Genomic DNA, 19,694 nt, shown 5'->3' on the forward strand with positions numbered 1-19,694 from the left:
CAATAAAATGCATGGTGTTTATATACCAAGGCCGTTGTATCCAGTGGTTGGGGTTGGGGTTGTTGGGGCTGGGATTGAGCATCAGAGTAAGATGCCTGAGTTCACTGTAGCTCCGTTCCTGCTAGTCCTGTTGCCATGGTCACTAAAAATATCAAAGTCTCAGTTTCTTTCATGTGTAAGATGATAATAATGGTAACTTTATCAGGGCTGTTGCATGGAATAAATGCAATGATATCTCTATAGTGTGTCTGTAAGCACTGGCTTTGGAATCTGTCTTGATTCACCAGCTGAGTGACTTCAAAAAAGTCACTCAACTGCTGTGTCTTGGGTCATCTGTGAAACAGGAATGTCAACACTGACTGAGAAGCTAGATATGTGGGTTCTTTCAGAATATTATGGCACTCAGTATGTGTTGGATCCTACCCTCTGCTTTATTGATAAATACTAATGGCATTATTGTGGGAAGTGCCCGTTGAGAGGGACACCTTCAACACTCCATTACTAACATCTGTTAAGATGCTTATCTAGCTCTCAAAAACAACACATGCTTTTAAGATGAAAATTAAAATATATAAAATGTACCCACTTTGGGGAAACTCTCAATAAATTTTTTGTTGATTATTTTCTCAGAAGAATATTATTTCCCCAGAAAAATTATTCTGATTTACAAAATCATTGTATGTATACTTTTACATTATATGTACAGTTCTGTGTTGTGTATCTGTGTATATGTATTGTATGTACACTCATATGTTATATATACCACTCTATGCTGTTTGTACAGTTGTGTGATGTGTGTATAGCTATGAGTTGTATGTATAACCTTATACTTCTTGCAGTAATGTGTTGTATGTACCCTCATGGGACATATGTACAGTCATGTGTTCTATGTATCATGTGGCATTTGTACCTTCTTGTGTTGTGTGTATACTTATGTGTTACATGTACATTCATGTGGCATATGTATAGTCGTGTACTATATGTAGACATGTGGCATTTGTACATTCATATGTTGTGTGTACAATCATGTGTTGTTTATATACTCATGTGGCATAGATACAGTCATGTTTTATTGGTATTTGCACAGCCACGTGTTGTTTACAGTCATGTGTTGTATGCTTTATATACTCACGTGGAATGTATACAGCATGTGCTCTATGTAGACTCATGTGGCATTTATACAGTCAGATGTTTTATGTATAGTCATGTGTTCTATGTACATTTTGTAGCATATGTACAGTCACATGTTGTGTGTATAGTCATGTGGCATATGTACAGTCATGGGTTGTGTGTACATTCACTTCAGAGACAGACTGTTTTGCTCATATACTTCAGAAAATAATAATTTCTACTTTCTTATTACAAACTTCTGATAAGCATTGTTTAAGTGACAGACCATTATGCACATGTATGTGACCGGAATTCACTTTCACATTCTTGCCTGGGAATCTTGCCGTTTGAATTTTTGTTTATTATGACTTTGTTGAGATGAACATGTTTATACAACAAACTTTATTTTTCCACATAAGAGTATTTCTTCAGTACAGAGTGTGAGGATTGTGAGTATTTGGGCATACTGGTCTATACTTAAGATCTGACACCGTCTATCGACTTTTTAAGAGTAATACCAAACTATGCACGGCGGTGCTTTCCTGTGCTCTCAGCCCTGGGTACCAAAGAGCTGGGGAGAGCAAGCGTGAGGTCAGCCTAAGCTACACTGAGACCTTGTGACACAAAACCAAATGCTGGAGATGTAGCCCAGGGAAGAAGGCTTGCCTCGCCTGTACAAAAAACTCTGTCTCCCCTACCACAAACACAAAATAACTATACCAAATTAAGTCAAAATATACAAAAAGGCTCCTATAGAAATTATCATTATTAGAAACTTGTTTCAGCCAGGCATGGTGGCTCATGCTTTAATCCCAGCCTTCAGGAGAGATAGGCACAAGGAGGATTTCTGTGAGTTCAAGGCTAGCCTGGTCTACATAACAAGTTTTATGCCAGGCAGGGTTATATAGTGAGATTTTGTACGTAAAAGCAAAACAATACAAATCCCAACTAGTTTTATTTCATTTTTATAGGTATGTGTGCACACACACACGTGGGTACATGTATGAGCATGTGCTAAGGCACACATGTTCACATACGCATGTGGAAGTTGGAGGGCAGCTTTGTGCAGTTCATTCTCTCCTTCCACCTTGTAGGTGCTGAGACTTGAACTCAGTCAACAGCCTGGTAGAAAGTGCCTTTACCTGTTAAACCAACTGACCAGAACCTTGTTTCAATTACAGGAACCAGTGGCCTCCAGGGATTCAGTAAAAATTGTACTTCATTAATTACTCATGTCTTCTTAATATTCTGTGTGAGTGTTTAAATTCTGTTGTTTCTGGCAATTTGTCTGTTTAAATCCTTTGCCCATTCTCCCTCTGTGGACCTGAACGTATTTCTACTTTGTTTTGCATGAGCTCTTTGCATATTAAAGAACATTAATCTTCTACTGGTTTGTAAATATTTGTCCGTAGATGGTATTTTATCTTTGGTATACGTTTCACATAAGAAATGTTTTAGGAAACAGTTGTATGATCTGTTTATTTTGTGTATGATTCTATCGAAGACTGAAAACCAAATGGAATACTGCTGGGGTGGCTGAGGGTGGCTGGGGAGAATGTCCCTGGTTTATGACTTTACAAATGTTTATTTCTCAAATTCTTTAATCCATCTGGAGTTAAAGTTATGTCAGTGCAGAGTATGAATGAAGACTGGAGATTGATTTTCTCTTCTAATTTGCTAACCAACTGTCCTAATGCCATCTGTGGCATAATTCTTCCACTCTCCATTGATCCAAGATGCCTTTCTTATCATAAATTAAGTTTTTATATGTTCTAGGGCTATCCGTCCTGTTCTATTGATCTTCCTGTCCATTCCTATGCCAGTTCTGTGGTGTTTTAATTATAGGTGAAGGATCTTTTAAGTCCACTATTTCAAGAATGCCCAGCAGAGCTAGCACATTGTATGAACATGATGCCTAGGGATTTCATTCTTCCTGCTCAGAGTGGAGCCTGAGAAGGCCACAGAATGATTGCTGTTTATTGGAAGCAGGTACTTAGGAGCATAGATGCGTCTTTGAAGGGTCACCTGCACAGAACCTAAGTGACTCCTAAACACAAGGTCATCTGTATAGGATCTAAGTGTCTTCCAAACATAGGGTCATCTGTACAAGATCTAAGTGACTTCCACTATTGTTTAATTTTCTGACTGATTTTCTCGTGTTTTGTGGTCTTCAAACATTGATAGACTGTTATTGTTAATGCTCAGTGGTGATCAACCAAAGTCAGGTGAATCCCATGACTAGCGTTGTTCAATCTGAGGTGAGCTAATAGTCACTTTTGTCACTACTTGGAAACAGCTTGAATAGAAAGTAAGCTTCACCTTGCTCCAAATACTGGTCTGGGCTCCCTGGTGGGGACAGAATGGGAAAAGAGCCAGAGCCAACCCTCAGTGGTTTGTAAAATGTCACAGATCCCTCTTGTTTTAAGCCATGGTGCTTGGGACTCATTTGTTAGAGCAGCACCATTTAGCCTATCCTGACTGGTAACAGAAGTTGAGTCAACATACTTAGTTGGTATATCATGAATCATCAGATACTTAAATTAAATTAGATAATTAAGATAGATACTCGCTAGGACACCAGGGCACATGCAGGATGCTTTAACCTTGTAAATTACTCAAGCGTATCTCTTTAAAGTAGCAGGGCAGATCTCACATCTCATTGACTGGGTATTGATTTTCCAGCTCGGGAGTTCTCATCACAGTGATTTCAATCTTAATGGCTCCTCTCTTCTCTGACACCCTGACATGATTTTCTTGTGTCAGAAAATAGATCCTCCCGTCTCATCATTTCAGTTATGCTGATTTCATTTCATTTTTCATTGAAACCTTAATCCTGATGGACAACCCAATATTCTGCCACCTCTGCCAATCACAGATGATAACACCATTCATCTCACAGATGTATATTATTCTGTTCACATTGTCTTAAAAAAGTTATTTCGTGAGCTAGTCCCATTATATTTTCTTAGTTAATTGTGAGAACAACCTTGCCCTCGATGGGGCAAACATGACACAGATAGCAAGAAACCAGATGTCAGAAGTCAGTGCCCCCTTCAACCAAAGAGGAGATATGGTTAGTTTCTTAGTACACCTGCCTCAATCCTACCTGCCACCGTAGCTAGAGAACAGGCCGTGTCTTCCAGTGGGGAAACTCTTGTTATCTCTGCCAACCTCATTTTCCCTGTGTGTAAAACAGGCTTCTCGTGAAGACTGGTGGAGAAAACACATACAAATCATTTAAGCACAGACTCTGGTCCTTCAAGTGTCTATTCACTTTTATTACTCTATAGACTATAGGTTTTCCCGTTTTCTGGGTGAGTAACTACGTTCATCTTGAACTCTGACTTTGGGCAGAGAGCCACACTAAGTCTTCTCTAGGATTTCTACAATGTTGCCATTGCAGTAGGTGTTTGTGTGGTTCACTGGTCCCTGTGTCTATCTAGTCTCCATCCCTTGTTAGACAACAAAAGACAAACAAGCAAACAAACAGATCCCACAAAAGCCCAGTACCTCCCTCCCTGGCGCCCGTCTCTAGAAGGCCTCTGTTTGTATTAGTTATTTTTCTGTTGCCGCAATAAAATATCACATCCAAGAAAACTTATAGCCCAAAGGGATTATCTTAGCTTGCAATTGCAGTGGGATAAGGCTCCATTCTGGCAGTGAGGAACGGCAGCAAATGGCAGACATGATGGCAGGAGCAGAAAGCTGAGGAACCACATCTTCTGCTACAAACAGGAAGCAGAGAGAGAGAGCAAATTTGAAGTAGGACGAGGCTATAAATCCCCCAAATCCACCTCTAGTGATGTAATTCTTCCAGCAAGGTTGCAACACCTCCCCAGACAATACCACCGTCTAAAACCAAGTGTTCATACAACTGAACCAATGGGCGGGGGGGGGGGGGGGGGCATCTGTCAGCAAACCACCACACTGCTCGTCTGTCTTCACGACTTGAGGCAGTGTCCTGTCTTCTCTGCTCCTTACCTTCCTCACACCTAAAGAAAGACAGTGCCTTCCTACGAGCTGTTACAGGATTGTCGAGGGAATATATCTAAATCTCTGAAAACTGTAGTTGAAAGGCTTGTGTCAGTCTAAGTGCTAAGTGCTCAGTGCACCTTTACTGTTCTTCACGTCAATGCTTTTGTGAATTAGGCAGTTTTTATAAAAAATGTAGCATCTCTTTTCACATCCATATTGCAAGCTAGTTTTTATGACATTCTGTGACCTTCTGGAACCCACGTTCTCTCTTCATGACTCCACCCACCCTGATTACCAGTACTTCATTGGCACGAAGTCCAATTAAACTGCCCCCTACTTGTTACTCTCTGGGAAGAAAAGTCTTGCACTTGAACCCCAAAACTGTTTTATCTGGGGATAAAACACCAAAGTGTTCTTTGGTCCATGGGCCAAGTGAATAAGTTATATATTTAATATGACTTCTGCTGGCAGCCACTACCCATGCAGTAAATCTGTTCTTCGCAACAGTTGTGATGTCATTTTATCACACGAACCTGGAAGTAATTGCAGATATCTGTTTTGGAGTGAGAGAGTCTGTGGTAAAATCTTGGCTTCATCTTCTACGATCTTGAACTTGTCAATGTGTGTTTTTTTCGGATTTCCTCATTTGAAAGCAGGTATGCTGATGCCTGCATTTCAAATGCTGAGAGTTGAAAAGAAACACGTGCATTATATTGTGTGCAGCCGTGCAGGTAGAGAGAGAGCAGCAGCCCAGTTGTGTGTCATCTCCTAAAGCTCCCAGTTGCTGTACTGCTTGGGAGAAAGCGGGCTACAGTAGGCGTGGAGGCCTCTTACCGTGCAGCATCTCTGGTCTAGGAGTTTGTGTTTACTAAAAGGAAGAATCTATTTTCTACTTTCCCAAGTGCATCTTGTGGGCTTGAGTGCTCACTTCATAAAATGTCAAGACGACATCAGTGGAGGTGGTTGCCAGGAGATCATTCTAAACAATTTTGTGGGCCAGATTTGTAAACTTACTGGGAATTTTTAAAGCCAGCAGCTTTTGGGGTTAAAGGAGGTGGGTGCTTTCCTTTCCATGTCATAATCTTTATTCTCTAAAAGACAATGAGTCCTGAGCCCTTTGCAATTGTGTGTTAAGCCATACTGTGTGGTTTACCGATGATTGGGCTCTATGCTCTCGAAGACCCTGACTTTGCCAAGAAGGGGCCACAAGAGAAGGCTGGGGGTTGGTCATGGTGGCTCACACCTTTAATCCTAGCACTCAGCAGAGACTGGTGGATCTCAGTGAGCTTGAGGCCAGCCTGGTCTATAGAGTGAGTTCCAGGCCAGTCAAGACTACATAGTGAGACCTCTCTCTGTCTCTCTCTCTGTCTCTCTCTCTGTCTCTCTCTCTGTCTCTCTCTCTCTGTCTCTGTCTCTCTCTCTCTCTCTCACACACACACACACACACACACACGAGTTGGGAAAAAAAAACAAGGGTGGGTAGATGTTTTTTAGGTTAGGTTCCCAGCATTCTTCTAGTGCTACCTGTCTTACCAGGAGCCAGTATTGGATGTAAAAAACAGGGGAGGGGGATTATCCTCAATTTTAGATAGGAAAAAGAAGAAAAACTGCTTACCAAAGACTTGGTGTGGCCGTCTACTGTTGTGAGTGACACTTGGAGAATGGATCAGTTTTGTGTTTTTGTAAATATTTTCTAAATTTTTGAAATTTTTACCCATGTATATAGTGTATCATCATCATGCTGAGCCCTCACCAGCTCTAGCTCCTCCCAGAATTACCCATCACATCTCACGTCTCCCTTCTTTAGCTTTTATAATTTTTGAGGCCACTGAGTCTAATTAGTGCTGTCCATGTGTGCATGCCTGTAGGGCCATTCCCGGGGCCATGAGGAATGCACCAGCGGGCATACACCTAAGGAAAAGTAGCCCCTCCCACCCCTGACCATCAATTGCTAGCAGCTGCCTAGCCAAGGGTGGTGCCTCAGGAGCTCCATCTGTCCTCTGTGCTGGATGACTTTGTGGTTTTGTTTTTTCAGCTTGAACATTCTGCTCCAGGTAGCCAGATAAGAAGGCTTCTGCCTGGGCAACCAGAGTCGCTTCCTGGGGTCATGATGTCAAAAAGAATGATACTTTTTTTCCTCTTTGCTCATTTTTCTTTTCAAGCCATTTCCCATTTACACAAGTGTGTATTTCAGGTAGATTTCAGACTTAACACAGTAATGTTTCCATAGAGCCTTCATTCAGCATCTTCTGATGTAGATGTCTTACATTACCATGGTGATCAGTTATCAGTTCTAAGAAATTAGCATCGATGCAGCACTATTATCCACAGTGAGTTATTATTCAAATGCTACCTATTTTCCCAGTACCTTTTTTTTCTACCCCAGAATCCAATGAGGATCCCACTCTGCCTTTTGATGTTACAATCTCTTTAATGCAGTCAGTGGCAGGTGCTCAGTTTGTTTTTGTCTTTTGGGACATTGATGCTTTTCAAATGGGTTATTCTTTTCATAGTGACACGTAATTTAGGTTTGTCAAATGTGGCATTCTCTTCTCATCTCATTTCATTGTATGCAATAGATGGCTAGCCGCTCAGCCCTGATGAGAGAATTAGCCTTACTGTACAGTGAATTCTTGACTCCCCCAGATTTATATGTTGAAACTAAGTTCCCAAATGACATCATGCCTGCCATGACTTAACCACGGACTCCGCAGTGTATAGTTATGAGAAACACATTTCTGTTGTTTATAAGTTACCCAGCTAATGGTATTTTGTTATGGCTGCCTTCATGGACTATGACAGCCTCTGTGTTGTAGAAGGAAGACTATGAGAAAACTTGTATACGTGAAAAACTCTGATGTTGTATGAGGTTGCTTGTTTGTTTCCTGGCCGCCCAGTAGTTTAGACCTGAAATAACTACACAGAAACTGTATTAATTAAACCACTACTTGGCCTATTAGCTCTAGTTTCTTATTGGCTACCTCTTACATATTATTTTAGCCCATTTCTATTAATCTGTGTATCGCCACATGGCTGTGGCTTACCATCAAGGTTCCATCTGGTGTCTGTCTCCAGCAGGGCTACATGGCTTCTCTCTGTCTCTGCCTTCTTTCTCCCAGCATTCAGTTTAGTTTTCCCTGTCTACCTCTACTCTGCCCTATCAGGCCAAGCCAGTTTCTTTATTCATTAACCAATAAAAGCAACACATAGATAGAAGGACCTCCCACATCATTTCCCCCTTTTTCTGTTTAAATACAAAGAAAAGTTTTAACTTTAACACAGAAAAATTACATATAACAAAACAGATATCAAGTAAAAATTATAGTTACAATATTTATATCTACTTTATCTTTTATCATAACTAAGGAAAACAATAATTGTATCTATTCTTCAACTCCATCAAAGACTCCAGAAGGATATAATATTACCTAAGTTAACAGGAAGTACATTCCAAAACTCTAGAATTGACAGAGACATATCACTGCCTGGATAGTCACCCAAAATTTTTCTGTACCATTGGGGCATCCATCTTCAGCCTACAGGACCATCGTATTTTATAGACTTTCCATGAAACAGGAAATGTCAAAGACAGTTTTGCCTATATTGGTAGTTTGTCAGTCACATTTTTCTGTGTCCTGCAGAATGTCTAGCAGACTCTTTCATGAAGCAGGAACTCCGAAGGACAGTCTCACATTAAGGCAAGTTCATCAGTCATTTCTTTGTGGGTCCTACATGTCCAGTTTTTACAGAATATTATCAAGCAGTCCAGACAAGAGCAATTTCTTACCCAAATGGCTAATCAACATCATAAGGAGCCTCTTTGATGCCCATCTTCATCTTGAAGTAATTGGTGCTGCCAGGAGCAGATGTGTCTCATTGTCATGAAAAGTTCTAAATTTTTAAAACACTTTAAATGCCATATTCTGAAGGTATTTTAAATATTTAAAGAATCTCTATCTAACAAAAATGTATCTATATATATCTAAAAAACCCTAACCATGACTATAAACTTTACTACTACAGATGATTATCTATTAGCATATATTTATTAATTATACATTACATTTTTAAATGAACTGCACAAACACAATACCTAATCAAGAGCAGAAATATGCATATAACAAAATTGACCTTAAATTTGTATCAATAGACCAAGATCCATACCAATGCAAAGTATTCATATCTATATCATACTCTGCTTTAAATGTAAGCAAACATTTATTTACAATATTTGGAAATATGGGCATAGTTCTCTCCAAATTGTTTCCTGCTGTTTATTGGGAAAAGTATTTTTAAGGGTGTTCACAATGACCTTTCTGGAGTCTTGATCCATCAAACCACATTAGTCTGGAAGCAATCCACAGGTTCTCAACCTCTGTGGAAACAAAAAAAAAAAAAGAATCTTTTTCCAAAGCAACATATCCATAGACCCAAATTTTGAGGAAAAGACACCTTTAAAGTATATATATATATATATTAGTTACTTAGCTCTTTCACAATCAAAAAGTTCAAAGAAAACACAATAATACAGTCTCTCTGTATATATTCTATCTTTACATGGCTTATTTTTTATTCCTTTTAATCTATAACTGTCTGTACTCTGTCTCTTTAAAGACTTTTTATAAACCATTTACTTCCTTTTATAAATGTCTATATTCTTTTTCTTCTCTCTCAAGCCTACATACATTTGTTCAACACTGTGACTCATTTAGAGGTCTTTTTCATCTGAATTTGTCTTTATTGCATTATCTGTGATCCTTTTCTGACCAGGAGCACTTCTTAAAAAGCTAAGTGACATTACTATGACAAAGGATGTTTCACCTTTTGTCTCTGCCCAGCCCCACATGTTGGAGGAAGTCCGTTCAATGCCTCTGAGAGCCATTCTCTCTGCCCCAGATCCAGGATTGGGTTACGGCAGGTCTGTGTTGCCATTAAGCAATTTGTAACACTCTGCTCACCAACCCCACTTAATGCTCCATAGCCAGACCTCCAGAAAGAGTCAGAAAGCCGCTGTTTCAAAACCTCATGGCTTTTTTCTGCTACCACTAAATCAGGAATGCTTCTCTTAAAGGAGTCTACTTTGTGCTAGAACCCAGTAGGAAGCACACAGGATTGAAGAAGGCTAGAGGGAGTCTCAAATGTCCCTAACCTCATGAAGCTTACAATAGAGAGTCCATCTGGAATAGAAGAGAGAAGGGGACTTGACCTGGTGTTCCGGCTATGTGGTAAATGGGAGGAAATATAAAAGGTGTAAGTGAGGGAGGGCTGTAGCCTGCAATGTTGGACATTTGGTGCATTTGTGAGCCACTGAGGAAAATAATCTCCAAGTTTTAAGTAAGTTTGTAATTTTGTGTTGGGACACAGTCACAATTATCCTTGGGTGAGTTTGGTCCACTGGCCATAGGTTGAAATTAACAGCGAGCAAAGCTTCTATGCTGCCATCTTGTCCAAGTGTCATTGGCAGGGTTCATGGTCTGTACTTCTCTGCCCTCCCCAGTTGGTACATGAATTTAGAATTGTAGGGAAGGATGGGCATGCTGCTTATAAGCATTTATGTATCTCTGTGTAATGTGTGTGTAATTTGGTGTATGTGTGTGCTTGTGGGCATGTGTGTGTGTGCACGTGCACCTGTGTGTGTGTGTGTGCATGCATGTGTATGGTGATAGGTATGCATGGTAGAGATGTCCAACCTTCTTGTTTGCTTTCTTAGACAGTGTGAGAGTCTAGCTAGAACCCCACTCCCATTCCTGTTTGGAGGGCATGCATGTGCACACTTACCCTTGGATGCTTCAGTCCATATCCTAACCTGTCAACCCACACTCCAGAACAATGACTGGAATCTTGGTGTTAGACTTTGGAATGGTGGACTTCAAGGGGGAAGCCTGGATTTGGCAGGAATGGACTGCCTCACAAACAGGCCCCTAGGGTTCTGCAAGACTAGACCTCTTGCCCAAATCCTGGCATGAGTAGGGCAACCATGGTTCTATACGTTAAAGCCATATACTTCTGCTTCCTTGCAGGCATTAGCTTGGAAACATCTTCTGTGGGGGGATTTCATCACATCCTTACGATGCTACTGTAGTAAGGGAGTAACAACAATAGAGCATGCTTCAAAAGACACAAATGCAGGTTTTGTTTTCTTTTTTAGAATTTGCTATTTTTAGTTAGCCAGGCACTTTTCACTGCATCCGTGGCTATTAGCATGGTTCGCTTCATGAAAATCAAATAACTGGAGAGCTGGCCATGCATTTCTGTCACAGACTATATTTTGGTTTGCATTTTGAAATGTTTTTATGAATTGTATTGCAAAACTAATTGAATCAGAGATGAATTTTGTTTAGTAAGTTAAAGTACTTTACAAAATAAAATTACCAAAAGAAATTGATCTAATTATTTGGAAGTTTCCAATGCAAAAAAAAAAAAGAAAAGAAAAAAGAAATCCTAATACACTGTGTGTGTGTGTGTGTGTGTGTGTGTGTGTGTGTGTGTGTGTGTGTGTGTTTACCTTCCAGAGAAGTAGTCTCAGAAATAAAGCTCCTCCCGGCAAAGAAGAGGCTTTTATTTCGTTATCTCTTTGGAGATGCAGCTCTCAGCTTACAAGAACACAGCTTTAGGGCTGTGTTCATGGCACGCTTGATTAGTGGATGGTGCTCGTTTATACCAGTTCCTCAGCACTACTTTTCTATACATAACAATTTCATCATCCATAACCATCCTTGTTGAAATGGAAAATATTTTTTGTTTAACTGCTTGGATCTTGTTTGTCCCACATCATCGTGGGAGGGCTTTTAATGTGGCGGGAGTACTGGTGTTATGTCCTCACCATAACAGACAAGCTCTCAGCCTAATTGAGATCAAACTCTTGCTGCTTCTCGGAGAGCTCTCGGAGAGCCAACCCTGGCTTTTGGATGCCTTACATAAAGTCTGTCTTCGGCTTTGATGACATAGAGAGTGCAGAGATGGGAACAGGGTCTCAGTTGTAGCCGGAGGAGCTCTAGAGGAGGGATACTGTGCCCTGCTGTTGCTGTGAAGACCTTACTCTAGACACCTTCTTGCCTCTGAAGCTATACAGGCCCGTGTCTTCCCTTTGCCTGGAGCTTTCTCTGGGCCTTCCAGATCCTATGCTTTCCTGACTGGAGTTTATCTCTATCTCAGGACTGACACCATGGGCTGCCTCACCCCTTCCTGTAGCCTGCCCTTCCATACCCCAGGAGTCACCAAATCTCCCTGTCAGCAATGCTCTTGAGCAGCAAATACAGCTTCAAAGAACACAGCTGAAGTCTGCCCTGCCCTCTTGAACATGTCAAACAAACTCAGAGAGAGGTCATGCTCAGTGCTCAGACATGGCTTGGGATGTCTCTAATTCTTCTAGCAGCTGTTTGAATGTCCTGTATACAAGCCCCAAAATCCTATCCTCTGTCCCAAACACATGTAGTCAACTGCTTCTTGAACTAAAAAAGGGGTGAAAGACTGTCATCACTTAACCTATTCCATAGGGGTGAAAATCCTTACGATGGGGACAGCAAAGAGGTAGCTGGCCAAAATTGCTAGCCCTGAATACTTAGCAGTGCTGCTTCCATCACAGGGTTGAAGGGAGCTTGTATAAAAAGAGGTTGATGGGGATAATGCAACTGTGTTCTGGAAGTCATGGTAAGTGGTGATGGAAAGTCCCAGGGGCATAGGTGGTACTCTAGCTGAAAAGAAACATGGCAAAGCCAGGTACCCCACTTGACATCTGGTCCTACTTTACTGGGGCACAGAGGACTGTTTCTGGGGTTCAAGGGGCTGGGCTAGAGGAGGCCAATAGAAAGTCACAGAATATACATAGAAGGGATGGGTGGAGAAAAGTGGGAGCTGAACGGGGGGGGGGTGGACAAAAGAATCATAAATCGTATGGAATCACACAGAGTGAGGCAGGAGAGATGGGGTGGGAAGAATACTCAGACTATTTCTCACGGTACCTCTTTCTGTCTCTTTGGTAAGATCTTACATCCCTAGACCATACAACTCCCTTTCTTCACCCAAAAAAGTAGAATAATGCCCACCTCAATCCAGGAAAGGTGCGAGATGAATTAACTTCCAGCAGACATGGTGGGTTGTGCAGAGGTCTGAGCTACAAGTCTCTTTGATGCTCGAGCAAATGCTTGCAGGCTGAGGGGAAGAACACTAGCCAGAAGGGTAAAGGGAGCTGAATATAGCAACAAAGAGACTTTGGAAACCACACACATGGGCAAGCGACATTAGATCTAGAAAACATGGTTTCTGGCCAGCCATGAGGGGCAAATAGGAGTTGACTATGTATTCAGTACTTTAAATTTTCCCAAAGATTTTAAATCTCTTTTTCTCACTCTTGTCTCTCCGTTTCTTTCAACCTCTCTCCTTTTAAATGAATGTTTGCATGGCATGGTACTGGGTCATTGCCTGGGTAGCCATATCTGTCCCTTTACTGATGGACAATTTAGCTGTTTCCAATAAAAAGTAGATTAAAGAAATAATCAACAATTGTGTGAAACACAGACTTGCATGAGAAGAGCAGAATAGTCACTGTCTCTGGGAGGGAGAATGGAAGGGGGCAGCAATGAAACATGGAGTTTTATCTACATTTGTTTAGCCTTTATTTTTAGAGAAATCTGAAAAATAAAATTGTAATAAGTAATAATAATTTCAGTGTTCTATGGATGCTAGTTGTGTGGTGAAAGAGAAAAATATCTTCCATTTTTATCATTTATTTTTATTTTATATGTGGGCCTGTGTGTGTATCTGTGTACCATGTGCATGGAGGTGCCCACGGAGGCCAGAAGAAAGCATCAGACTTCCTACAACTGGAGTTATGGGTTGTTGTGAGATGCCCCATGTGGATGTTGGGAACCAAACCTTGGTCTTCTGCAAGGACAACAAGCGCTCTTAACTACAGAGCTGTCTTCCCAGTCTCAGAGAAAATATGTTATAGTCAGATGTATGGACAGGTTGCTGGAAGCATTGACCCACCAATTCCTAGTTCATAACTTTCATGGGGATGTGAAACCACCACCCTGTGGGTGAGACCTGCTGCTTTACTCCTGAACCCAGTGACACCTAACCAAGTTATCCTCCATGCCTTCACCTCTTGTCACCTTCTGTGAACCCCAATGTTGACAACCCTCCCTTGGGATTAGGAGTCCAAGGAGACAGGCACATTTGTGAGACCTCACTCCTGAGAACTTCCTTAGTGAAGGTAGAACAGAGTAGGAAAGATCATGCAAACTTCTGTTTACTTATAGCCCACCACTGGATAACAAGAAGCAAGGACAGCAGGTATCATGTCCTTTGCAGCCAGCCATTCCCCGATAGAGGATCAGTCACAGTTGGTAGGCAATTTCCTGTGACATTTTTATGTCCCTGGAAGCCTCCTTCCTGGTTATCTTGAGCTGGCTGTGATGGTTGACATGAGGCGTGAGAACGTAAGATGATGTAGGTCTACTTTCTTTTGTTGTTGAGAGCTGATCTGCATTATTAACTGCAAACTATATGTAGCCCTGCTGTTAAGTCAAAGCGGGTAGACTGCAGGCATACGGCAGCTCTATGTGCTCTAACTGGCCAGTGCACACTTAGCACTACCTCAGAGATTTCCTCCATAACCCAGGGTCTCGGCTTGACTCCTAACCCCACAATTCTGACCTTTGAATGCAAAAATGAATTTCTTTTGAAATGAATTTCTCTACAATGTGAGAAACCAATATGATGACATTGTGTAAAGCTTGTCAAACTGAAGAAAATAGGGAAATAAACAGTTTTTAATCTCATCTGCTTTAAATGTCACAATCAATCTTTTTCTCTTGCAGTCAAATTATTTTTCAAACAAATTCATCATAAGTGCTATGGTCATCTGGGCACATTTCTTAAGTTTTACACTATATTATTTTAAAACACAGTGTAAAAATATGTAGTCTAAAATTTACACTATATATTACAGGCATGAACAAGGCCGAATCCCTGCCTTGTTCTCTCCATATGCTTTCAGATGAACATAAATTCAGGTTTATAGAGGCGTTCCCAAGGTAATAGAGAGAATCCCTTCATAACTTGACCCTGTTTCCCCTCAAGCTAACTCCTCCATAGCTGTGGTACACTTTTATCAAATCTCATTTAGCAAAAGCATAATTCCATCAAGGAAGCCACAGACTTTATCTGGATTTACGAGTTTCTCACTAACTGTTTGAAAAGCCAGTCCAAGGTGGCACATGTGTCTGATGCAATCCCATGCGCATGTTTGTCCACAGTCCATTTGGATGATGTCATCTAGTTGTGTCCTGTTTCTGCCATTTAGATCCTTACTTACGGGGTCTCTGTACCCCTAGAGGTGCTATGTAAAGTATTTTGCTGAAGAGGCCTTCTCTTGTTTTAAGACTCTCCCACTCAGATGGGCTCATTACACTTCGAGGAACCAAAAGACAGGACAGAGTCATGGCTGTGGGCACCGCTGGTCTCCCACCATGCCTGCGTGCTCATTTGCACTGCCATGCCTGATTACTAGGAGGAAGCACATGCTCACGCCGTCGTCGGCCGTCCTTGCTCTCCCTTAAACACCTCAGCTCATTTTAATAGACAGAGCCAACATTTCAGTTCTTAAAAACCGTTTCTTTCATAACTCACAAATTTGAATACTTCCCTGTGAGTGTTTACTGGCTATACTTCTTGTTTGAGTTTTCTCTTCATATCTTATTTATTAAGGTTTCAGTATGTTTTTTCATCAATATTTATGAGTTTTCATAATAAAGATATCCCATGGCCTGCCATTTAGCAGCAATTACTTACCCCTCAATCTCCTAGTCTGAACTTTCCTTTTGTAATGTTTGAAATGCATCGTGAAAGTTTCATGATTGAGAATCAGCTAGTTTTCTTTTGATTTATTGTTTTTAGCTTCTTTGAAGCTTAGAAATTTCCTCTACCAAAAATTAAATAGGATTTGGAAATCCAAGTACGTTCTATAGTTTGATTTCCCAGGTGTCACAGGTTCTTCAAGAATATTTTCGGTATTTGGTCTGGTGTCTGACCTGGTTGCCTTTCATGCACATTCCTACCTCGTAGGCGGCACGAAAAGGTCATTTTGGGAGACATACATTGTGTTTTCTCTGTGGCCCTAGGCAGGTTCCTCGTAGCCAGTCTGATTCCTTCCTCCCCTCACTCCCTGCGTGCTCAGCTGTTGATCCCAGACTGGCGGGTATGTGCTGGAGACATTCTTCCTGTGACTGTAGGAGAAAGTAAATGTTGCTTTTTCTGTCTAGGACACCTTTCTTCACTCCCATTTTGTCTGCCTAATTCTTACAAACCAGGCAGAACCTGGCATGTGTTTGCTGTGTGCAACAAAATTGCTACATGTTCCCCAACAGTAAAGGTCCCTAAACCCAACTGCAGCGTTTTGTTAACTTGTTTGTGGGCTCACATCCTTTTATCCTTCCTGTGACCTCACTGGCTACCAGTCCCTTGTACGTTTAGAAGGCTCAATTTTGTTAGATCTGTAGAAAGAACAGAGAAATGAGTGAAAAGGACAATGAAATATGAGTCATACCAATGCCCAGCAATATTTGATGTAAATTCTATCCAGAGTATACGACAGTGAAAAGGACATATTGCTCGAATTTATGTTTCTATGATACCAAGATGGGTGCTGTAGGTTGACATTTTCCCTATCCGTTACTTTCTGTATAGGAGCTGTTACTGTAACACAAAGGCTTGGAAACAAACAAATGACATCACACACACACACACACACACACACACACACACACACACACCTCCTCTGAAGTCGGCATTCTGGGTATAAACTAAGTTCTACCAATCAAAGATGCTCTCGGAAGACATAGAGAACAAGAAAGGGACAGAGGCCACTTTCCTGCTGCTGTTTTTTTTTTCATTTTTTTTATTGAGAAAAGGAGAGAAAAAAAACAAGTTTCCACCTCCTCCCAGCCTCCCATTTCCCTCCCCCTCCTCCCACCCTTCTCCCCCTCCCCCACTCCTCTCCCCCTCCCTCTCCAGTCCAAAGAGCAGTCAGGGTTCCCTGCCCTGTGGTAAGTCCTAGATCCTCCCCTCTTCGTCCATTTCTAGGAAGGTGAACATCCAAACTGGCTAGGCTCCCACAAAGCCAGCACATTACGTAGGTTCAAAACCCCGTGCCATTGTCCTTGGCTTCTCATCAGCCCTCATTGTTCACCCTGTTCAGAGAGTCCAGTTTTAACCCATGCTTTTTCAGTCACAGTCCAGCTGGCCTTGGTGAGCTCCCAATAGATCAGCTCCACTGTCTCAGTGGGTGGGTGCACCCCTCGTGCCTGCTGCTGTTTTTGCAGCCAGGCCAGGTCACTAGAATATGTGAACTCATTATTCTAGTGTCCTTTACTCTCTTGGATGGAGAAGCAGCTACGATACCAGTACTGGCAGTGGGAGAGTAACGGCTTCTTTGTTCTGAATCTCTGCTGCAGAGTAGAACTCTGGTCTCATTCCTTTCCCCTCTCTTTCTTTCTACTATCTATCTGTCTGTCTGTCTGTCTGAATATCTATCTGTCTGTCTGTCTGAATATCTATCTATCTATCTATCTATCTATCTATCTATCTATATTGCCCATCTATCTTCATCATTATCTACCTGTCATAACAGTTGATGGAAAACTACTATACTCCAATTCTCTGGCCTTCCACCAATTTCTATAACTATCTTTTATTCTTGAAAATTTTAGGGTGTTTTCTAATTTAGGAACTGAACCATTACAGACATACAAGAAATATGATGACTGACTCCCTTTTCCTAACTAAGCAAGCTTGCTGCCTCAGTCAGTTTTAACTTTTCTCAGTGCATAGCAAGAAGTCCTATTCCTATGAATACAGATGTAACTATCCTTTGGTTATCTTAATATTTCCTGAAGGAACTGTTAAACCATTTCCGCTATCATTGTCCTCATTTCCAGCCACCTTTTAGGTTGTTAAGCATAGATCTTTTAACGCAGCAGTGAATCTGGCCTGTAGAGGCAATTATACAGTCAGACCCAATAATAAAATTATAGTAAGAAAATATAGTTGATTTAATGGCTAAGATCTTATCAAAATTTCTTATAAAACAATGAGAAAAATAATTCAATTTAAAAAATTAAATACACAAAGAAAAATCTCCAAAAAGTATAAAATATTTAACTTAAAAATTAATTTTACAAGGGTTTGTTTTGTTTTGTTTTGTTTTTGTTGTTATTTTTTGAGACAGGGCCTCACTATGGAATTCCAGCTGGCCTAGAATTCATTCCGTTGACTCGTCTGTCTTTGAACTCACAGATTGGCCTGCTTCTCTCTCCCTAGTGCTGGGATTAAGGTCGTGGGCCATTGTGCCCAATCCATCACTCGGGTTTTAGAACCTGAGCTGCCACTTTGTGATCTTGCATTTCCCTTGCATATTCAAGACTCTAGGTTTGATCCCCAAAACTGCCAAAGTGGTGAAGGAAGCCTCAAGATTTCCATAGAAGTGTAAGATTCTCAGCAATATTGAGAAGATTAAGTACCTGAATGTAGGTACCTCTGGGAAAGTGGGAGCTGCCTCCTGGCCTCCTAGTTCCTGCTAAGTGAAACAAGGTTCGATTAATTAGCCCATCCGAAAACCTTGAGTTCTGTTATTGGAAACATCCGTAAAGCAATTAATTGCTTAAGAAAGAATGAGAATAACAAGGTGACAGATGTCTAGAGACATTTTAAAAACCTCTATGTAATATTGAATTAACAGTACTATACATGAGATTAACTGAGCAATTTCCTCAGTTTTTCAAAACCATTAATATAACTCAAGTTAAAAAAAAATCTTAGTTATGAGGGGGAGATAAGAACATTGGTGAACAGCCCAAGAAGTAAGAAATTGGCCCATTTAAATGGACACATTAGATTTCTGTAAGTTGCAAATGTCTAACTGATAAAGCTACAGAATTCTAAGCAGTAGTTAAAAAAATAGCATCTGGACACACTCGAAAAATAAAATTTAAAAAAAAATTAAGACGGGGTCTCGCTCTGTAGCCTTGACTGGTCTGGAACTAGCTCTGTAGACCAGGCTGGTCTCAAACTCACAGAGATCCACCTGCCTCTCCTTTCTGAGTGCTGGCATTAAAGGTGTGCCCCACCATAGGCAACAAGGAGAGTCAGACTTTAGAGCATTCGTTCACTCGAGGGATGTTGGAGGAGCTCTGATTATTTCCTACTCTGTGTGCTGAATAGGAAAGAACTGGTTTCTGCCCTCATAGAATGTTATTTAAAATGCTCAATTATGGGAAATAAAGTGCCTAATGGTAATGGAGTGAAAAATACGGCTTATTATGGAACAAGTATGGTATGGGAGTATTTACAGTCATTAAAAATAATGATTTTAATGACAGTAAATTAAGCAAAATGTAATATAAAATTATGAATGTATAAATACATAATCACTAAATTATAAACAAAATGATACATAGCTAAAATTATATGTATCATGAACATATAAAATAATTTTTTCAATGGCTTATGACCAATAGAGGTCTACTAAAATGCTAGCCAGACTTATTTCTGAATGATGGAATTGTGTACATGTGTGCTTTCTCTCAATTTTGACAACTTTTATATGTAGT

The 19,694-nt window shown here is 40.8% G+C and overlaps 1 protein-coding gene across 2 annotated transcripts in view; it reads left to right on the forward strand.

Moving 5' to 3' along the window:
* Egflam (EGF like, fibronectin type III and laminin G domains) overlaps positions 1 to 19,694 on the forward strand; it is a 163,253-nt gene that overhangs the window by 46,720 nt on the left and 96,839 nt on the right. The gene's annotated exons all lie outside the window — the stretch shown is intronic.

This window comes from Microtus oregoni, unplaced genomic scaffold (genome assembly GCF_018167655.1).
Source record: "Microtus oregoni isolate MIOR12 unplaced genomic scaffold, Mior012 000036F_ref0000092, whole genome shotgun sequence".
NCBI lineage: Eukaryota > Metazoa > Chordata > Mammalia > Rodentia > Cricetidae > Microtus > Microtus oregoni.